Source organism: Bos grunniens, chromosome 5, assembly GCF_055505025.1.
Source record: "Bos grunniens cultivar Pamir isolate PY7600 chromosome 5, Bosgru_T2T1.0, whole genome shotgun sequence".
Classification (NCBI taxonomy): Eukaryota; Metazoa; Chordata; class Mammalia; order Artiodactyla; family Bovidae; genus Bos; species Bos grunniens.
The window spans coordinates 8,699,177-8,719,669 of NC_141169.1; the positions used below are offsets into that span (position 1 = coordinate 8,699,177).

At 37.3% G+C, this 20,493-nt stretch overlaps 1 long non-coding RNA gene across 3 annotated transcripts in view; it reads left to right on the forward strand.

Annotated features, from left to right (window-relative positions):
- The window catches only part of LOC147371301 (uncharacterized), a 190,861-nt gene that overhangs the window by 93,836 nt on the left and 76,532 nt on the right, over positions 1-20,493 (forward strand). Inside the window, exon 2 of one of the 3 annotated variants that reach the window (XR_015163435.1) lies at positions 15,681-15,746. The exons of the other annotated variants lie outside the window; for them this stretch is intronic. This is a non-coding gene — a long non-coding RNA (uncharacterized LOC147371301). The remainder of the gene's footprint in view (positions 1-15,680; positions 15,747-20,493) is intronic. 3 annotated transcript variants of the gene reach the window in all.

Here is a 20,493-nt window from a genome sequence, read left to right on the forward strand (position 1 = left end):
CCCTCCCGTGTCCCTCCCCATCCCACCCCTCTAGATTGATACAGAGCCCCTGTTTGAGTTTCCTGAGCCATACAGCAAATTCCCATTGGCTATCTATTTTACATATGGTAATGTAAGTTTCCATGTTACTCTCTCCAGACATCCCACCCTCTCCTCCCCTCTCCCCATGGCCATAAGTCTGTTTTCTTTGTGTTTCTCTATTCCTGCCCTGTAAATAAGTTCTTCAGTACCATCCTTCTACTGCTACTGCTAAGTCACTTCAGTCGTGTCCAGCTCTGTGCGACCCCATAGACGGCAGCCCACCAGGCTCCCTCGTCCCTGGGATTCTCCAGGCAAGAACACTGGAGTGGGTTGTCATTTCCTTCTCCAATGCATGAAAGTGAAAAGTGAAAGTGATGTCTCTCAGTCATGTCCAACTCCTAGTGACCCCATGGACTGCAGCCTACCAGGCTCCTCCATCCATGGGATTTGCCAGGCAAGAGTACTGGAGTGGGGTGCCATTGCCTTCTCTCCCATCCTTCTAGATTCTGTATATATGTGTTATAATACGATATTTATCTTTGTCTTTCTGACTCACTTCACTCTGTGTAATAGGTTCTAAGTTAATCTAGTGGATCATTTTGGTTCACATTTTTAATAACTGAGTGATACAAAGAAACAATTTTGCTTGTAATGAGTTCATTCATGAATGAAATATTTACTGAAAACTGACAAAGACGGCAAAGTGAGATCGCAGTGGTGAATTAGACATGAATCCCGATCTAAGAACTTACAAATCAGTGGAGAATAAAACACGTATATATAAAACTATAGTGGAAGTAGAGAGTGATAAATGACATACGGCAATACAAAGTGCTATTAATTTCAATGTTTTTGGTCAAAAATTTAATGAAAACTCATATCTCTATTTTTTTTTGACTTGTAAATAAAGCTTGCAATATATAATGGGCTATTTGAAGTTAGAAAGTCTGCAATTCTCTCATCATAAATATCAATTCTTATTATACAATCATCTAGAAAATAGAAATAATCGAATTGAGTCCATTGTACCCTCATAACAAGAAATGTAGCAATAATCGTGTGGAGTACCTGGCTTCTGCTTAGACAACTGAGTCATTTCTGTATTATATGTCGGGCATTCTGAAATAATGAATAATACATTTGCCATTTGATTTTAAGACACACATAACAACCCACAAGGCTGAGTGATCTCACATATATTGAGGAACTGAACTGTCATTATAAGAACAACATCATTAACTTAAAATTATTAGAAATAAAAAAGCACTTACCTGTTACACCACAGAGTGCTAGTATTTCCATTGCTTACAGGGAACAAGGTCTTTGCCAAGGTTAAAAGAAACTGAGTTTCCTTCACTAAAGGCTATTAACACAAAAGAAATTCAGCCCAAATGGAACTGGCGCACAGAGGTGACATTGTGAGAGAACAGGATTTCAAGCTGAGGGGCCTGGGTTCAAATCCCAGCTGCGTGTGCCGGGCACACAAGCCTACAGACTGAAGTCTATTGTTCCAAATCCACGTCACAGGGTTCATAACATTAAACACAAGGATGTTGGTAAAAGTAAATCGCAAACATTAGTTGTTTTGTATTTATACTTATTTCTTTCCTGAAATTCTTGTACATTTAATCTTTTTCTTTGTACCAAAATGAAGGCTTTCTCCCACAGAGGTAATGCCCTCTGACTACTATCTTTACAGGAGGGAAAATCACCTGTCCATCAGTCTGCTTTATCTTTATTAATTGATTCCAGAAGAGAAAGTGTTTTGGGTTCTAATGTATTTTATCACATTTTTAGGTATGTCATAACAGTGCCACAGACTACAGAGCTTAAAAAAACAGTTTTATCTTCTTCAGTTCTGAAGGCTGTAAATCCAAAATATATGCTTTCAGTATTTTTTTTTTAATTTTTACCAAAACATTGACATTCTTCTATGGCATTTGTTGCTTTATAATTACACTATGGTTTTATATGTGAATGTGCTATCCTCTACTGAGGTGTAGGTTCCTTAAGATCAAGATTCAGGTCCACACAGAAATACATGTAAAATACTGGGAAATATTTCTAACTTTAGACATTCTGTTCTATCTTTTCAAGTGGAATTATTGCCCCAAATCACAATTTCTTTCCATGAGCCAAGAGAAAAGAAGGCATCTATTCAAATAGCAAACAAATCAGCAGGCATCTGATGCCAGGCTAGTGCCCTCTGGAGATGCTCTATATTGGCTAGCAATCTATTTTCTTCTAACCATATGGTTTTGTGCAGATGATTTAGCATGAAAATAACCTTCTTCAGTGAATAGTGGTGCCGTGTGCAGAAAGCTCGCCCTTCCTTTTTAACCACTCGCAGAGGTGTAACCTGCCTCCCAGGAAAGGCACCATCCTCTGGCACAGTCAAAACCAGAGGTTATAGATTTGACAACTCACTGAAATGTCACGAAGAATCATTTTCTAAACAAGAGTCTAGTATTCCTCTCTATTGAAGTTCAGAACTTCAGCAATGAAGCACAAGCTCTCTTGAGTTCTGTGGGGTTATTATTTTCATTTCAGCATTTTAATATTTGATTCTGCTGGTCCGTTAAGCCAAGGCGAATGATGTAGCTTGCTATTTTTTCTCCTTTTTCTTATCTGTTGTTTGTTTAAAGAATGGAAGTTATTTATTCCAGTATTTATTCACTGTGTTGCCACAGAAAGTATACATTTAATGCTCTATGTCCTAAGTCTCTTCCAGGTTTTATTGCACATTCCTGTGAGACTGGGAAAAAATGCAGTATTTTTCAAACTGTAGAGTTTGTGTTTATAAAGTGGAGGCAGGTAAAGTACATTATAGTCAATAGCTAATAAAGAGATTAAATGTTAGAGCCAATGCTAAAAATTAAGTCAGTTACCATGGGCTGATTTCTAAATAGCAGGTCAAAGATCCTGATTAACATCTGCCATAGTACTATTCATTCATCCATTCACCAAATATGTTTTGTGAGGTGTTATTCTACACTCTTGGGATACACCAATGAATAGAACAAAGACTTTTGTCCTCATAGATCTTATACTTAAACACAAGGAAATCTGCAGCTGATAATAATCATAAATACATAATTGATATAGTTATGTTAGTTGACAACAAGGAAAGAGTACAGCAAGTTAAAGTAAATTGGGCATTAATTGGGCATTGGGCATTGAGCAAGTTAATGAACTGGGCATTCAGAGTTGAATTTTAAACGAGTGGTCAGATAGGGCCTCAAAAGCAATTGTAGGCCAGACCATTGTAATAATAGAATAAATAATGCCTAAAATGAATCATTTTCTTCTTAATTCTTCTTTCTTAAAAATGAAATCAGTTTTCAGAATCAAGTATGAAAAGTTTAGCAAAACACGTTTAGCATTTCAGCTATTTGTTTCTGTAGCAAATTTGTATATGTGTTTAATAAATGGTGATACTTTACTACTGTAGTTTTCCTTTGTCCCTGTCTGGGAAACATGGTTTGATCTAGCTAACTAGTTTCCTGTCTCTCTCTCTCCAAACTTTAAGCCTGTGCCTCACAGTTCAATTCTCCATGTTTAGGCATGAGAATGTCAGATACTGCAAAATAAAACAGGGCATTTCTTTTTCCTTCCAGGCAACTTTCTGTAATCTGTCTAGATACCATGGGACATGAAAAGAAAAGAAGGCCAAACATCAAAATAGAAATTATCAGTAATACTATACTATCGAATAATCCCAGGGTGCATATTCATCCAGGTTAATTTGCTTTCAGCAATGCTGGGTGCTACCAACTAAAGTTTTTGTGGCTAGGTGTTAAAAGAAAGCACCTAAGCCTAGGAAATGTTAGCAAAAGGGCAGAATTGTATTTTTAACGAGAAAGGCTAAGCAAGATAAAGGAGCACAAAAGCAGAGAGGGTACTTTGCAAATATACAATGCTCTATGAAGCTGGCAAAACATTTCGAGACGTCTCATTTCAGCTGTCAGAGGGGCTCACATTGATTTTTGTGTGCACTGTGTATACTCTTAGGGTCCTCTAAATGGAGTCTTATTTATTTGGCTCTTCTGTAACCTATCTTTCTCAGGGGAAAGTTAATAGTACTTTCTAGGAGGAAAATAGGAAGTTAGTTTAGATTGGCATAGTTGAGAGTCCATTTGGCTTCTGTTTAGATTCAAGAAAATGAAAAGGCTTAGACTTTTCAGGTAAAGAAAGCAACAGAAACCCAGAAACCCTAAATCACTGCTCTAAATGCACATGTCTTTGTTCTCCTGCTCCATGCTTTTGTTACTGTCTGATTCATCTATTTTCAGCCTCCCCAAACTCCGAATTGCACAAAACTACTTCTGAGAATTAAAGGAATATCATGACTCAGTTAAAAATAGTTCTGTAAGAAAGCATTTAAAAGCTAGCCAAACATTAAACCCAGACCCTGACCAAAAGTATCTGTTTAGAAAATATAATCTGCATTTAAGGATGATTCATCTCTGCTGTTCCAAAATATTCTTTTCCTAAAATACCTTGGCAGTAGCTTATTAAAACAAACCATTTTACTATCTTACTTTCACAATATGACTTAGTTATTCTAATGGTCCTTATAAATAGAAAATGTAATTGTTTTCCTTCAGGCATGATATTTTCTTTTGTCATTTTATATTATGTCTGTTTATTGCAGACTGCAGGGTTTTGTCTTTGAAGCTCCTATAATGGGTTTAATGAATTATTTCAGCTTCTGATTTAATGTACAGTGTAATCCCAAATGTTACACTTTAGAATCTAGTCATGCTTCGACTGGTCTAATTGTCTCAAGATGAGACAGTTTCTGTGATATGAATTCATGTGATATGTCAAGTGGTATTTTATAGTTTAAATACACCAGGAGGAGACTAACTTTCTAAAACTCTGAAATGATGGCTTTTCTGCAATCAACCAAACCATCAAATTGGTGGGAATGTTAGTAACCGTTGTGTTCACTAAGTCAAAATGTCAATCTCTGAGTACTGATGTATCTGTATGGAACAGGGCAGTTTCGGGGTTTGCATTACATCATTCAGATCTGTTCCACATGTTTTATAGTGTGACCCACTTGAGTGGGTTCAAAACAAATTTCAGGAGGTTAAAAAAAGGATAGACAATGCAGAGATATCTCTTAGGATGCCTTCACTGGGGATCCACAAACCTTAAAGACTGCTATCTTGGGGGAAAACATTCCCAATTTCATAGATACAGTAAGACCTCTTTAAAATGCAAAATGATTCTAGATTGTAAGAAGAGACATTTTGGGGATAACATGTTGGTCCTTTGAATTCAGTAACTCCTGGACAAGGGTGATAATGCAGCAATCTTGGAAAAGGGAGATGGAGAGTGTAGAAGTATTAAGCAAAGTCCAGTAATTGATGGAAAAAATAAGCCTACTTTTTTTACTTAAGAGGCACTTCTGCAGTATTTATGTTAAAAACCAACCATACCAATAGATGGCCCTAGAAGAGCCAAAAAACTATATGTAGCATTCAGATGGTTGGACTAGTATATCTTTTTCCTTCCTAGCATTTAAATCACTATGTAAAACTTGTAGTTCAGTTCAGTTCGGTTGTGTCTGACTCTTTGCAACCCCATGGACTGCAGCACATCAGGCCTCCCTGTCTATCACCAACTCCCGGAGTTCACTCAAACTCATGTCCATTGAGTCGGCAGTGCCATCCAACCATCTCATCCTCTGTCATCCCCTTCTCCTCCCGCCTTCAATCTTTCCCAGCATCAGGGTCTTTTCCAGTGAGTCAATTCTTCACATCAGGTGGCCAAAGTATTGGAGTTTCAGCTTCAATATCACTCCTTCCAATGAACACTCAGCACTAGGATGGACTGGTTGGATCTCCTTGTAGTCCAAGGGACTCTCAAGAGTCTCCTCCAACACCACAGTTCAAAAGCATCAATTCTTTGGCACTCAGCTTTCCTTATAGTCCAACTCTCACATCCATACATGACTACTGGAAAAAACCATAGCCTTAACTAGACAGACCATTGTCGACAAAGTCATGTCTCTGCTTTTTAACATGCTATCTAGGTTGGTCATAACTTTTCTTCTGAGGAGTAAGTGTCTTTTTATTTCATGGCTGCAGTCACCACCTGCAGTGATTTTGGAGCTCAAGAAAATAAACTCTGCCATTGTTTCCACTGTTTCCCCATCTATTTGCCATGAAGTGATGGGACCAGATGCCATGATCTTCATTTTCTGAATGTTGAGGTTTAAGCCAACTTTTTCACTCTCCTCTTTCACTTTCATCAAGAGGCTTTTTAGTTCCTCTTCACTTTCTGCCATAAGGGTGGTGTCATCTGCATATCTGAGCTTACTGATATTTCTCCTGGCAATCTTGATTCCAGCTTGTGCTTCTTCCAGCCCAGCGTTTCTCATGATGTACTGTGCATATAAGTTAAATAAGTAGGGTGACAATACTCCTTTTCCTATTTGGAACCAGTCTGTTGTTCCATGTCCAGTTCTAACTGTTGCTTCCTGACCTGCATACAGATTTCTCAAGAGGCAGGTCAGGTGGTCTGGTATTCCCATATCTTTCAGAATTTTCCACAATTTACTGTGATCCACACAGTCAAAGACTTTGGCATAGTCAATAAAGCAGAAATTTAGATGATTTCTGGAACTCTCTTAAACATTAGGTTGTGATAATAAGGATATTTTACTTATATTTTGCGGAGACATTTAAGGAACAAAGTATGGAACTAATGCCCCTATAATGTCTGATGTGCTTTTATATATGTTACCTACTTTCATCATTAGATTAATTAACTCCGTGCATTAGGAACAGTTTCTTCCAGGTTAGACATGAGGAATACGAGGCTCAGAATCATGTGAATTGACTACTGACAGACTTATAAAGCAGTGCAGCTGATCATGGACCAGGTCAGAAAATGGGTACTCTTCCTTCCTCAGAATGCTGTAGTGTGCTCAGAACTTGGTTTAGATTAAGTTATTTATGTCATAGGTTTAAAGGAGTGGTTCTCAAAACTCATGACCTAGAGGGTTGGGATGGGGAGGGTGATGGGAGGGTGTTTCAAAAGGGAGAGGATATATGTATACCTATGGCTGATTCATATTGAGGTTTGACAGAAAACAGCAAAATTTTGTAAAGCAGTTTTCCTTCAGTAAAAAATAAATTAATGTAAAAAAAAACCTCACTGACCATGAGAATCACATAGAAAGTTTTTAAAAATCTTGATTTAAGGAATCTATGCCTATTTTGTTATAATCAATCTTTACCAAAGCTCAGGATTTTTGCTTTTGTATAACTCTTCAGGTAACTTTAACCTACAATTAGAGTTCAAAAATACTGATCAGTGGACACTTTAAATAATTGGAAGAGCAGGCACTTGAACTATCATCTATTTTCTACCACTATGCGAAGCTGGTACCTAGGTTAGCTTTGTATGTTGTTATCAGTGTATTGACACTATCTGATTTAATGCTTACAGTAATGCTCAAACTAGACAGCAAATTAAAAAGCAGAGACATTACTTTGTCAGCGAAGGTCCATCTAGTCAAGGCTATGGTTTTTCCAGTGGTCATGTATGGATGTGAGAGTTGGACTATAAAGAAAGCTGAGCGCTGAAGAATCGATGCTTTTGAACTGTGGTGTTGGAGAAGACTTGAGAGTCCCTTGGACTGCAAGGAGATCCAACCAGCCCATCCTAAAGGAGATCAGTCCTGGGTGTTCATTGGAAGGACTGATGTTGAAGCTGAAACTCTTAATAGTTTGGCCACCTGATGAGAAGAACTGACTCACCGGAAAAGACCCTGATGCTGGGAAAGATTGAAGGCAGGAGGAGACGGGGATGACAGAGGATGAGATGGTTGGATGGCATCACTGACTCAGTGGACATGAGTTTGGGTGGACTCTGGGAGTTGGTGATGGACAGGGAGGCCTGGCGTGCTGTGGTTCATGGGGTCAGACTTGTGGTTCACAAAGAGTCCGACACGACTGAACTGAACTGAATGCTCAATGGTAAATGTTTATCTGCTGGTGTTTAATGCTCACACATGTGTTGTATTATTTGTTGTTGCATGACATTTTTACTGCAAACGTATCAGCTTAAAATAGCACACATAGGAGCTTTCTACTTTCAGGAAGATAGAGTAGTTCTTTTTCCTATTCCTTCTGCCAAGTAAAAGTAAAATACCTGGACATTTATATATGAAGCAAGCATCCAGACTGAAAGGTGGAGAGAAGACAGACAAGCTTGAGAATGCAGGTCCTAAAGAATGACATGGCTGTGTGTTTTATAGGTTTCCTTCTGTTTCTTTGTGTACTTTTTAAAGATATCATTATTTATTTCCCAACATGATATTTTATAGTTTAATCATATGCACTTTTAAAAAACAGATATATGGAGATATAATTCATTTGCTGTACAATTCACCGGCTTAAAATGTGCAATTCGCTAGTTTATGGTATCCTCACAGATATGTGCAGCTATTACCACAGTCAATTTTAGAATGCTTTCATTGCTGCAAAGAGAAACCCCAAATCATTTAGCTATTCTCCCCTATTTCATTATTCCCTGAACCCTAGAAAATCGCTATTTTACATTCCTATTCCATAGATTTGCCTGTTCTGGATAGTTCATATAAATGAAATAATATATTACTATTTTTTTCATGACTGGCTTCTTTCACGTAGCATAATATTGTCAAGTTTCATTCATAGCGTGGCAGGTATCAGTACTTCACTCTTTTTTAAAAAAATGGTTGAAGTATATACCTTTGTATAGATACATAACATTTTGTTTATCCATTCATTTCTTGATTAATGTTTGTGTGAATAATACTGCTAGGAAAATTCGTGTGCAAGTTATTGTTTGAACACAATTCTGATTTTAATTCTTCAGATTGTGTATACTTAGGATTGGAATTTCAGGGTCATATGGTAATTTTATTTTTAATTTTTTAAGGAACTACCAAATGCTTTCCATGTCAACCATATCACTTGACATTCTTACTAGCAATATGCAACATTTCCGTTTTTCCATATCCTCACCAACACTTGTTTCTGTCTGTTCCTCCTACTATTTCTTCTACCACCACTGCCACTGCTACTGCTGCTGCTATCCTAGTTGGTGTGAAGTGGTATCTCATTGTGGTTTTGATTATTTCTCTTATGATTAATGATGCTGAGCCTTGTTTCACGAGCTTTGTTAGCCATTTATATATCTTTAGAAAACTGTTTACCCAAGTCTTTTACCCATTTTTAAGTTGGCTTAGCTGTCTTTTGTTGTTAGGTTCTTCATGTATTTTGAATACTGACAATATCTTATGAGATATATAGTTTGGCATCATATTTGAAATTGATAACATAGAAATAAGAAACTTTCCAAATACTTGAAAAACTAACAGTTTATTTCTAAGTAATTTATAGATAAAGGAGAACATCTTTTCTTTTTTAAGTTTTTTAATTGAAGGATAATTGCTTTACATAATGTTTTCTGTTGTACATCAACAAGAATCAGCTGTAGGTACACCCATGTCCCCTCCCTCCCCACCTCGCTCCCGTCTCTCTCCCCACCCCACCCTTCAGCCTGTTGCAGAGCTCCTGTTTGAGTTCCCTGAGTCACACAGCAAGTTCCCATTGGTTATCTATTTTACATATGGTATTGTAAATTTCTATGTCACTTTCTCCATAAATCTCCCCTTCTCCCTCCCTTCCTCCCCCATACTCATAGGTTTGTTCTCTATGTCTGTTTCTCCATTGCCACCCTAAAATAAATTTGTCAGTGCCATCTTTTTAGATGCCATATGTATGTGTCAGTATACGATATTTATATTTCTCTTTCTGGCTTACTTCACTCTGTATAATAAGCTCTAGGTTCATCCATCCCATTGAAACAGATGAAACTGTGTTCCTTTTTGTGGCTGAGTAATATTTTATTGTATATATGTGCACCTTCTTTATCCATTCATCTGTTGATGGACATCTAGGTTGCTTCCATGTTCTAGCTATTGTAAATAGTGCTGCAATGAACAGTGGGGTACATGTGTCTTTTTCAGTTTTGGTTTTCTCAGGGTATATGCCTAGGAGTGGGATTGCTGGGTCATATGGTGGTTTTATTCCTAGCTTTCTAAGGAATCTTCATACCATCTTCCATAGTGGTTGTTATCAGTTTACATTCCCACCAGCAATGCAAGAGTGTTCCCTTTTCTCCACACCCTCTCCAGAATTTATTGTTTGTAGACTTTTTGATGATGGCCATTCTGACTGGTGTGACGTGGTATCTCATTGTAGTTTTGATTTGCATTTCTCTAATAATGAGAGATGTTGAACATCTTTTCACGTGCTTGTTAGCCATCTGTATGTCTTCTTTGAAGAAATGTCTCTTCAGGTCCCTTTCCCACTTTTTGATTGGGTTGTTTGCTTTTCTAATATTGAGTTTTCTCTAATATTGCTTTTCTAATATGAGCTGCTTGTATATTTTGGAAATTAATTCTTTGTCAGTTGTTTCCTTTACTATTATTTTCTCCCATTCTGAGGGTTGTCTTTTCTCTTTGTTTGGAGTTTCCTTTGTTGTACAAAATCTTTTAAGTTTAATTAGGTCCCACTTGTTTATTTTTGTTTTTATTTCCATTACTCTAGGAGGTAGGTCATAGAAGATCTTGCTTTGATTTATGTAATCGAATGTTCTACCTATGTTCTTCTCTATGAGTTTTATAGTTTCTGGCCTTACATTTAGGTCTTTAATCCATTTTGAGTTTATCCTTGTGTATGGCATTAGGCAGTGTTGCAATTTCATCCTTTTACACGTAGCTGTCCAGTTTTCCCAGTACCACTTATTGAAGAGGCTATCTTTGCCCCATTGTATATATTCTTGCCTCATTTGTCAAAAATAAGGTACCCCTAGGTGTGTGGGGTTATCTCTGGGTTCTCTATCTTGTTCCATTGGTCTACATTTCTGTACCATACTGTCTTGATGACTGTAGCTTTGTAGTATAGTCTGAAGTCAGGAAGGTTGATTCCTCCAGCTCTATTCTTCTTTCTTAAGACTGCGTTGGCTGTTTGGGGTCTTTTGTGTTTTCATATGAATTGTAAAATTTTTTGTTCTAGTTCTGTGAAAAATGTCATTGGTAATTGGATAGGGTTTGCACTGAATCTGTAGATTGCATTTGGTGGTATAGTCATTTTCACAATATTGATTCTTCCTACCCAGGAACATGGAATATCTCTCCATCTGTTTATGTCATCTTCAGTTTCTTTCATCAGTGTCTTACAGTTTTCCATATACAGGTCTTTTGTCTAAAGGAGATCATTTTAAGAGAAATTTTAAAATATACTTGGAGCTGAAAGAAATGAAAGTAATACATACTTATTTGTGCAATACAGCCAATAAGTGAGGAGACAGAAATTTGTAGTACTAAATATATGTGTTAGAAAAGATTAAAAGTCTCAAATCTGTAATCTAACCCCTCCACACCAAAGAACCTAGTATAAGAACAAAATAAACCCCAAAGTAAATGTAAGAAAAGAAATAGAGATGAGAACAAAAATCAGTAAAATTTATTGAAAACAGAAAAAGTAATAGAAATCAAAGACATATAGAGCTAGTACTTTAAAAAGATCAATAAAGTTGTTAAATCTCCAGCAAAACTGACAAAAAACAAAAAGTACACAAATTAGTGGTATCAGAAATGAATAGAGTATATCACTACAGATTCCAAAGACCTTAAAAAGATAAATGAGAAAATAGTGTAAACAACTCCACACATAAAACTTGACAAAAAGATGAATTCCTTTAATATACAAACAATCACAACTCATTAGATATAAAATAGATACTAGAATAGACTTATAAATAGTAAGATAATTGAATTAATAATTTAAATTTCTTAAAAAAGCAAATCTAGTCCCAGATGGTTTCACTGGAGAGTTATACCAAACTTTGAAAGAATTAATTCCAATTGAAATAGTCTCTTCCAGAAAACAGAAAAAAAACGATCACTTCTAATTCATTTTTTAGCTGGTATTGCCTCTATAGCAAAAACTAGACAAAGACAGTACAAAAGAAGGAAACCATAGACTGATATCTTTCATAGAAAAGATATATAATTCCTTAACAAAATACTGTTAGAATTTAGTCACAAATAATTATATGGTCAAATAAGCATTATTCCAATATGCAAGGCTGTTTCAGTATTTGAAAATAAATCAATATAAACCACCTAAAGGAAAAGCCACATGATGACATAATCCAGTTCACACAAAGAATTTGACAAAATCCAGGACTCACCAGTGATAAGACCTTTCAGAAAACTAGTAATATGGGGGAAGTTCCTCAACTTGATTTAGAGTCTCTACAGTAATCCTACAGCTGGAATTAGGCTTAATAAAGAAAAACAGAATGCTTCCTTCTTTATTTTAAGCACAAGCAAGGATGTCTGTTCTTACCACTCTTATTTAGCACAGTACTGGAAATTTTAGCCAATGTGAGAATAAAAGGAAATAATATATACAGACATTTTGTAGAAATAGGATGTTCTAAAATTTGTATATAAAAAAAGGGATAGGATCTCAAACAGGTGGAACAATTCTGTAAAAAGTAAATAGGAAGAATCAGCCTATCAGATTTTTAAGATATTATATAGATAGAGTAATAACGATTATATAGTATTGGTAGAGATGTATCAATGGATTAAAAAGAATAGAGGCCCAGAAATAGGCTCACACAAATAGCCAAATATTTTACAAAGTTGAAAAAGCAATTCATTGGAGAAAAGATAGCTTTTCTGACAAATGATACTAGAGCAGTTGAGGATCCATAGGCAAAAATAAACTTTGGTAAAATACAAAATACCTATGCTTGATTCATGTTGAGGTTTGACAGAAAACAACAAAGTTCTGTAAAGCAATTATCCTTCAATTAAAAAATAAAAAAAAAAAAACTACTAAAAGATGACACAGAAGAAAAACTATATGACCTTGGATATGGTGACAACTTTTTAGATACAACACTGAAGGCATGATCCATGAAAGAAATAATTGATAATGCAGGTTCATTAAAATTATAGACTTCTGCTCTGTGAAAGTCAATATCAAGTGAGTTAGAAGACAAGCCACACACTAGGAGAGTCCACGATTTGTACAGGACTCATCCAATAACGATCTGTTACCCAATTATGCAAAGAACTCTTAAAACTCAGCAATAAGAAAACAATCCAATTAAAAATGAGCCAAAGACCTTGAGACAGTTTATCAAAGAAGATATACAGGTTGCAAATAAGCACATAAAAAGATGCCCAACATCAGTTGTTATCATGGAGATATAAACAAAAATGTTACTGAGATGCTGCCAAATGCCTATTGTGCATGCGTGTGTGCTCGGTTGTTTCTGACTCTTTGGGACCCTGTGTGCTGTAGCCTGCCAGGTTCCTCTGTTTATGGTATTTTCCCAGCATGAGTAAAGAAGTGGGTTGACATTTCCTCCAGAGGATCTTCCTGACCCAGGGACTGAACCCAATTCTGCTGCATCTCCTGCATCACAGGCAGATTCTTCACTGCTGAGCCACTGTGGACGCTTGACCATACACATATTAGAATGGCCAAAATTCAGAACACTGGTAATACCAAATGCTATTCATAGCAAGGATGTAAAGCAGCATGAATCCTTGTTCATTGCTGGTGGGAAAGCAAAATGGTACAAAAATTTTGAAAGATAGTTTGACAGTTTCTTATAAATTTAAACATCTTCTTCTTCTATTATTGTTCAGTCACTCAGTCATGTCCAACTCTTTGCAGCACCATGGACTGCAACTCGCCAGGCTTCCCTGTCCATCAGCAACTCCTGGAGCTTGCTCAAACTCATGTCCATTGAGCCGGTGAGGCCATCCAGCCATCTCATCCTCTGTCGTCCCTTCTCCTGCCCTCAATCTTTCCTAGCATCAGAGTTCTTTTCCAATGAGCTGGCTCTTTGCATCAGGTGGCCAAAATATTGGAACTTCAACTTCAGCATCAATCCTTCCAATGAACATTCAAAGTTGATTTCCTTTAGAATTGACTGCTTTGATCTCCTTGCTGTCCAAGGGATTCTCGAGAGTCTTCTCCAGCACCCCAGTTTGAAAGCATCAGTTCTTTAGTGCTCAACCTTCTTCATGGGCCAACTCTCACATCTGTACATGGAAAAACCATATACAGGTTTTCTACTGGAAAAACCATAGCTTACCATATGATCTAGCAATTTTGTTCCTTGGTATGTATCTAAAAGAGTTGAAATTTTAAGACCACACAAAAACCTGCATATAAATGTTTATAGCAACTTTCTTTACAGTTCCTTTACAATTGCGCCAAAACGTGAAAGCAACCAAAATGTCCCTGAGAAGGTGAATGGATAAATTTGGTATATCCAGACAATGGAATATTGAGCACTAAAAAGAAATGAGCTATCAAGCCATAATGAGACATGAAGGAACCTTAAATACATATTACTAGGTGCAAAAAACCATTATGAAAAGGTTGTATACAGTCTAACTAACTCCAATGATATGACATTCTGAAAAACTATGATGATAGCCAAATAGATGGGGAAATGCATGGCAGATAGATGGGGAAACAATGGAAACAGTGACAGACTTTTATTTTCTTGGGCTCCAAAAATCACTGTGGAAAATTACTGCAGCAGTGAAATTAAAAGACACTTGCTCCTTGGAAGAAAAGCAATGACAAACCTAGACAGCACATTAAAAAGCAGAGACATTACTTTGCCTACAAAGGTCCATATAGTTAAAGCTATGGTTTTTCCCGTAGTCTTGTATGGATGTGAGAGCTGGACAATAAAAAAGACTGAGTGTGGAATAATCGATGCCTTCAAATTGTGGTGCTCGAGAAGACTCTTGAGAGTCCCTTGAACATCAAGGAGATCCAGCCAATCAACCCTAAAGGAAATCAACCCTGAATATACATTGGAAGGAGTGATAGTGAAGCTAGAGCTCCAATACTTTGGCCACCTTATGCAAACAGTCAACTCATTGGAAGAGACCCTGATGCTGGGAAAGACTGAAGGCAGGAGGAGAAGGGGATGACAGAGGATGAGATGGTTGGATGGCAACACTGACTCATTGGACATGAGTTTGAGCAAGCTCTGGGAGATGGTGAAGGACAGGGAGGCCTGTCGTGCAGTCCCTGGGGGCTCATGACTGAGTGACTGAACAACAACATGATGATAGACAGTAAAAAAAATCCGTAGTTGCCAAGAGTTGTGGAGGATGAGGGGAGTTAGCAGGTAGGAAGTACAAATTTTTAGAACAGTGAAAATACTTTGTACTATACCATATTGATTGAAGCATGTTATTAGACATTTGTTCAGACCCATAATAGCTCAGATGGCAAAGAATCCACCTGCAATGCTGGAGACCCCGGTTCAATTCCTGAGTCGGGAAGATCCAGTGGAGAAGGGATAGGCTACCCACTCCAGTATTTTTGAGCTTCCCTTGTAGTGCATCTGGTAAAGAATCTGCCTGCAGTGCAGGAGACCTGGGTTTATCCCTGGGTTGGGAAGATCCCCTGGAGAAGGGAAAGGCTACCCACTGCAGTATTCTGGCCTGGAGAATTCCATGGACTGGATAGTCCATGGTGTCACAAAGAGTTGGATACGACTGAGTGACTTTCACTTTTTTAAATTTTTTTTCGTAGAATGCTCAACACCAAGAATGAACAGTACCGTAAACTATGAATTTTGAGTGATTATGGCCTATCATCGTAAGTTCAGCAGTTGTAACAGCTGGTGGGGGATGTTGACAGGGGTGGAGGTGGTGCATGTGTGGGGACAGGGATGATATGGGAAATCTCTGTATCTTCCCCTCAGTTTTGCTGTGAATCTCAAACTGTTCTAAAAGAGTAGTAAGAGAAACGAACCTTGACCTGTTCTTACAATGATATAAAAGATTAACTAAAAATGGATCATGGGTTTAAATATAAAACTATAACACTTTGAGAAAAAAATGTAGGAAGGGATCTTCATAATATAGCATTAGGCAGATAGTTTTTAGACTAGGCACCACAAGCACAATCTATAAAAGGAAAAATAAATAATTTGCACTTCCTCAAAATTAAAAATATTACCCCGAATAAGACTATGTTAAGAGGATGACAATCCAAACTGGAAGAAAATATTAGAAACCGTGTATCCGACAAAGGATTAGAATCTGAAATATTTAAGAACAATCAACATTCTAACAAGCAAGCAATCCATAGATAATTGACGATGGGCAATTGTTAAATGGGCTTCCCTGGTGGCTCACGTGGTAAAGAATCTGCCTGCAATGCAGGAGACGGAGGTTTGATTCCTGGTTTGGGATCCAGATCCCCTGGAGAAGGGAATGGCAACCCACTTCACTGTTCTTGCCTGGGAAGTCTCATGGACAGAGGAACCTGGAGAGCTATAGCTCCTGAGGTCACAAAGAGTCAACATGACTGAGTGATTAACACTTCACTTTCAGTTGTTAAATGGAAATAAAGAGACATTTCACTTAAGTGGATAACACAACTGACAAGAAAGCACATTACAGAATGTTCAGCGTAATTAGACAAAAGGGAAATAAAACCAAAGGAATACCACTGCATTCAGACTTAAATGCTGGTGGGGATGCAGAAAAGCTGGCTTGTGTATACAGTGCTGGTGGGGATGTAAAATAGTTTATTAACCCTGGAGAAAGATTTGGCAGTTTAATTTTTAAAGAAAACACTAAGTATGCAACTATGATATAATCTAGCAATTGCACTTCTGGGCATCTATCCCAGAAAAATGAAAACTTATGTCCAGTGAAGGCTGAGCTGAATACTTATAGCCCCACACTGGAAAAAAATCTAGATGTCCTTCAAGAAGAGTGGTTAAACAAACTGTGGTACTTTCATACCATGAAGTCGAGACATGGCACAACCTGAGGGAATCTGTCAGGAACGATGCTGAGTGGAAAGCTACAGTCCAAAATGTTTACATAGTGTGTGATTCCATTTATAGAATGTTTTTAAATGATAAAATTATACAAATGGAAAACATATGAGTGGTTGTCAAGAGTATAGTAGGGAGTGGAGGTGAAAGCGAAGTGACCATGGCTACAACAGGGAAGCATGAGGTTTCTCTGCTTATGGACAGTTTTGGTACCTTTACTATGCCGTTTCAATTTTCTGATTGAGATACTATAGAGCTTTGCAGAAATGTTTCCAGGAACTACTGGGCAAAGAGCACAGAGTATCTCTCAACAGAACTTCATACAACTATAAGGGAATCTATACTTATCTCAACATAAAAAGTTTAAATATTCATATTTATTAGCTCACTTTTTTTCTTCTTTTTTAAACTTTATTTTATATTGGAGTAAAGCTGATTAACAGTGTTGTGATGGTTTCAGGTGAACAGCAAAAGGGACTCAGCCATACATATACATGTATTCATTCTTGCTCAGACTCCCCTCCTGTCTAGGCTACTACATAACATTGAGTAGAGTTCCATATGCTATACATTAGGACCTTGTTGGTTATCCTTTTTATATGTAGAAGCATGCTCATGTCCATTCCAAACTCTGTCCTTCCCCCTCATCCTTCCCCCTGGGAAGCATAAGTTCATTTTCTAAGTCTGTGAATTTGTTCCTGTTTTGTAAGTTGTTTATTTGTATCATTTCTTTTTAGCTTCCCCTTATAAGGGGTATCATATGCTTTTTCTCCTTCTCTGTCTGACTTCACTCCGTATGACAATCTCTAGGTCCCTTCATGTTGCTACAAATGGCATTATTCCGTCTTTTTAATGGCTGACTAGTAGTCCATTGTAAGTATTTCCCACATCTTCTTTATGCATTCCTCCATATAGTGGATGTTTAGGCAGCTTCTATGTCTTGGCTCACATTTTCTGTGGGTTAGAGGTCCAGCCATAGCTGAATTGGTTTCTGTGGGGCTGCAGTCAAAACGTCAAGCAGAACTGGGCTCTCATCTAAAAGCTTGGCTTGGCACACATATGCTTCAAACTCAGGTAGTTATTGGCAGCATCTGCTTTTTGGGAATTGTTAGACTGATGGCTTCTGTCTTTGCTGGCTGTCACTTTGAGACTAACATTAGTACTCTGAGGTGCATTTCCCCAACATGGCCATTGGCAACATCGAAACCAGCAGAGGAGAGAGACGCTTAGCTGGACAAACATCATACTCTTATGCAATGATGCAATCGTCATGGCAGTGACATCTCATCACATTACCATACGCTATTGGACAAGCCCATCACACTCAGGGGGAGGGGCTGCACGGGGTCTTGGGGACCAGAAAGCAGGAGTGACAGGGCTCTCTGAGTCTCTCCTGAACACATGCGGGTACACATTCCTTCCACAATCACTGTTGTGGTTTAACTAAGACTGTGCAGACTACCTTCTTAAATATTTGTCAGCTGTGTAATATGATTTAAAATGTTATCAGTTACGTTGTACATTTATAGTAGAAATGGACCTTAGAGAGGCTGAAACATTTTTACCGTAAGAATTGAGATGTATTCACACAGGCTGGGAAATATTACATCTTATTTACATTAGATATTTTTAGATTATATGTTATATCTTTTAGACTTTTAGAGAATGTGTTATATTGCTGTGTTTGTAACTTAGTACCCTAAAGAGGGTAATGTAATATCACCAAAGACAAGATCATTATTTATGTTCTGGAAGAAACTTTTTCTACTCTTTCTACATCTTTGAGGCAAAAATTGTCTTTTCTGGCAGCTTCTTAGTTGCCTTGAAAAGCTTAGAAATACTTTTAAAATAGAAAAAAAATACTCCATATGACATCTTTTGTACAGCGAATCCATTCAAGTTCCCAGTGACCTAGTATATATACTCAAAGTACAAATCATCATTTAAGAAGCACATTTTGGATTTTTTTTTTTTTTTTGCAAAACTTTGCATTGCTGACCTCTTTTTATGTACTAGAATATTTAGTAGAAATATTATTTTCTTTTTAGAAAATTAAAATATGACATTTTCATTCTTCTTTTATTTCTTTTGTGCCTCCAAGGTTTCTTAAATATTCCTTATGGTACTTCTGAAAATAATTTGCCAATATTTCTTAATGCCAAAATAATGTAGATCATCCAGAAATCATAATGATGACAAAACTCTCATCATCATCATCAGATGACTAATTCACAAATACCTGATACCAGGGTAGCTCTAAACAACAACAACAAAAAAGTCCAGTCAGAAATGAACTCTCTCTGCTTTCCCTCTCCTCAAAAAAGAAGATAAAAGTGCTCTCCTCCCTCTAGCATGTTTGGAAAGAAAGAGGTTTCTCTCATATCACTGATGAGTCATTCCCCATATGGCCTTGCTTCCCTGTGCTGTCTGGTCTAACCTTGCACACTGAAGCTCAGGCTGCTTTGCTGCAGACTGAACATGGGCCCCTTTTGTATCATCCCTCATGGCACCACTAACCAAGACTGCTGATGGGAACTGCCCTCTACTAAAATTTGGGAAGTAATAGGGCCATTTATGGCACATTACTGAAGAAAGAACAACTTATGATTGTGACAGTCAGGGTTCTTAAAAGTTTTCTTTTTTTTTTTTTAGCTTTCTCTGAGTTGGAGAATGTGTCTTTGGCCAATATTCTTATCTGACCTCTGCTCTTTGTGTGATGCTCAGCTTCCACTCTGACCTCTGCATCTCCTGTTCCAGCTGCCTGGAGGAAACTTCCAGATGTGTTCTTTTATTCTGCTGGACACTCTACTGTCCTCCTAGGTCACATCCATAAGGCCTTGGCTTTCATAATTCTGAAAGAAACTAGCTAGCTGTTTTACTGAGTAAGAGTAGTTTGCTGCTTAAAAATAATTCTGGTATCTTCCCAAGGCATCTAACTCAAACCCTTGGTAGGTTTAAAAAGAACAACTTTTCATCCAGCTTCATAATAATAACCATTACCATTCACTAAGACATAAAATACTCATAATTATTATTTATTGAGCTCTTCCATCATGCCGTGAACCTTGGCCATCATATGTGTTTTACACTTGACATATTTTGAATCATTTAGTTCTCAAAATAACTCTGTTATTATTCTATTTTACAATATAGTGATTGTGAGAAGAGGCTGTGTTTTTAAAATCATGTATATCCCTACGAATCTACCAGATGAAAGCTCTAATATCCCAAGATTTCAAAAGTAGGGAGACCCCATATATGGAATTTGATAACTTTCCAGCTAAATGGGAGAACAAGGTGTTTCTGGCTACAGAATCTCCCAAATTAATCACAAATTAATATACAAACATAGAGAAAATTCTTTTGAAGAAAGATGTGCACTCTTATGATATTATTTGTTGTGATAGCTAGAATAATGTCCCCACCCCCTCACCCAGGTATCTACCTCCTGGTTCTAGGAACCTATGAATGCGTTAGATTACATGGCAAAGGGAAATCAAGATCATAGATCGAGTTACAGTCGCTAATCAACTGACCTAAAAATAGGGAGATTAT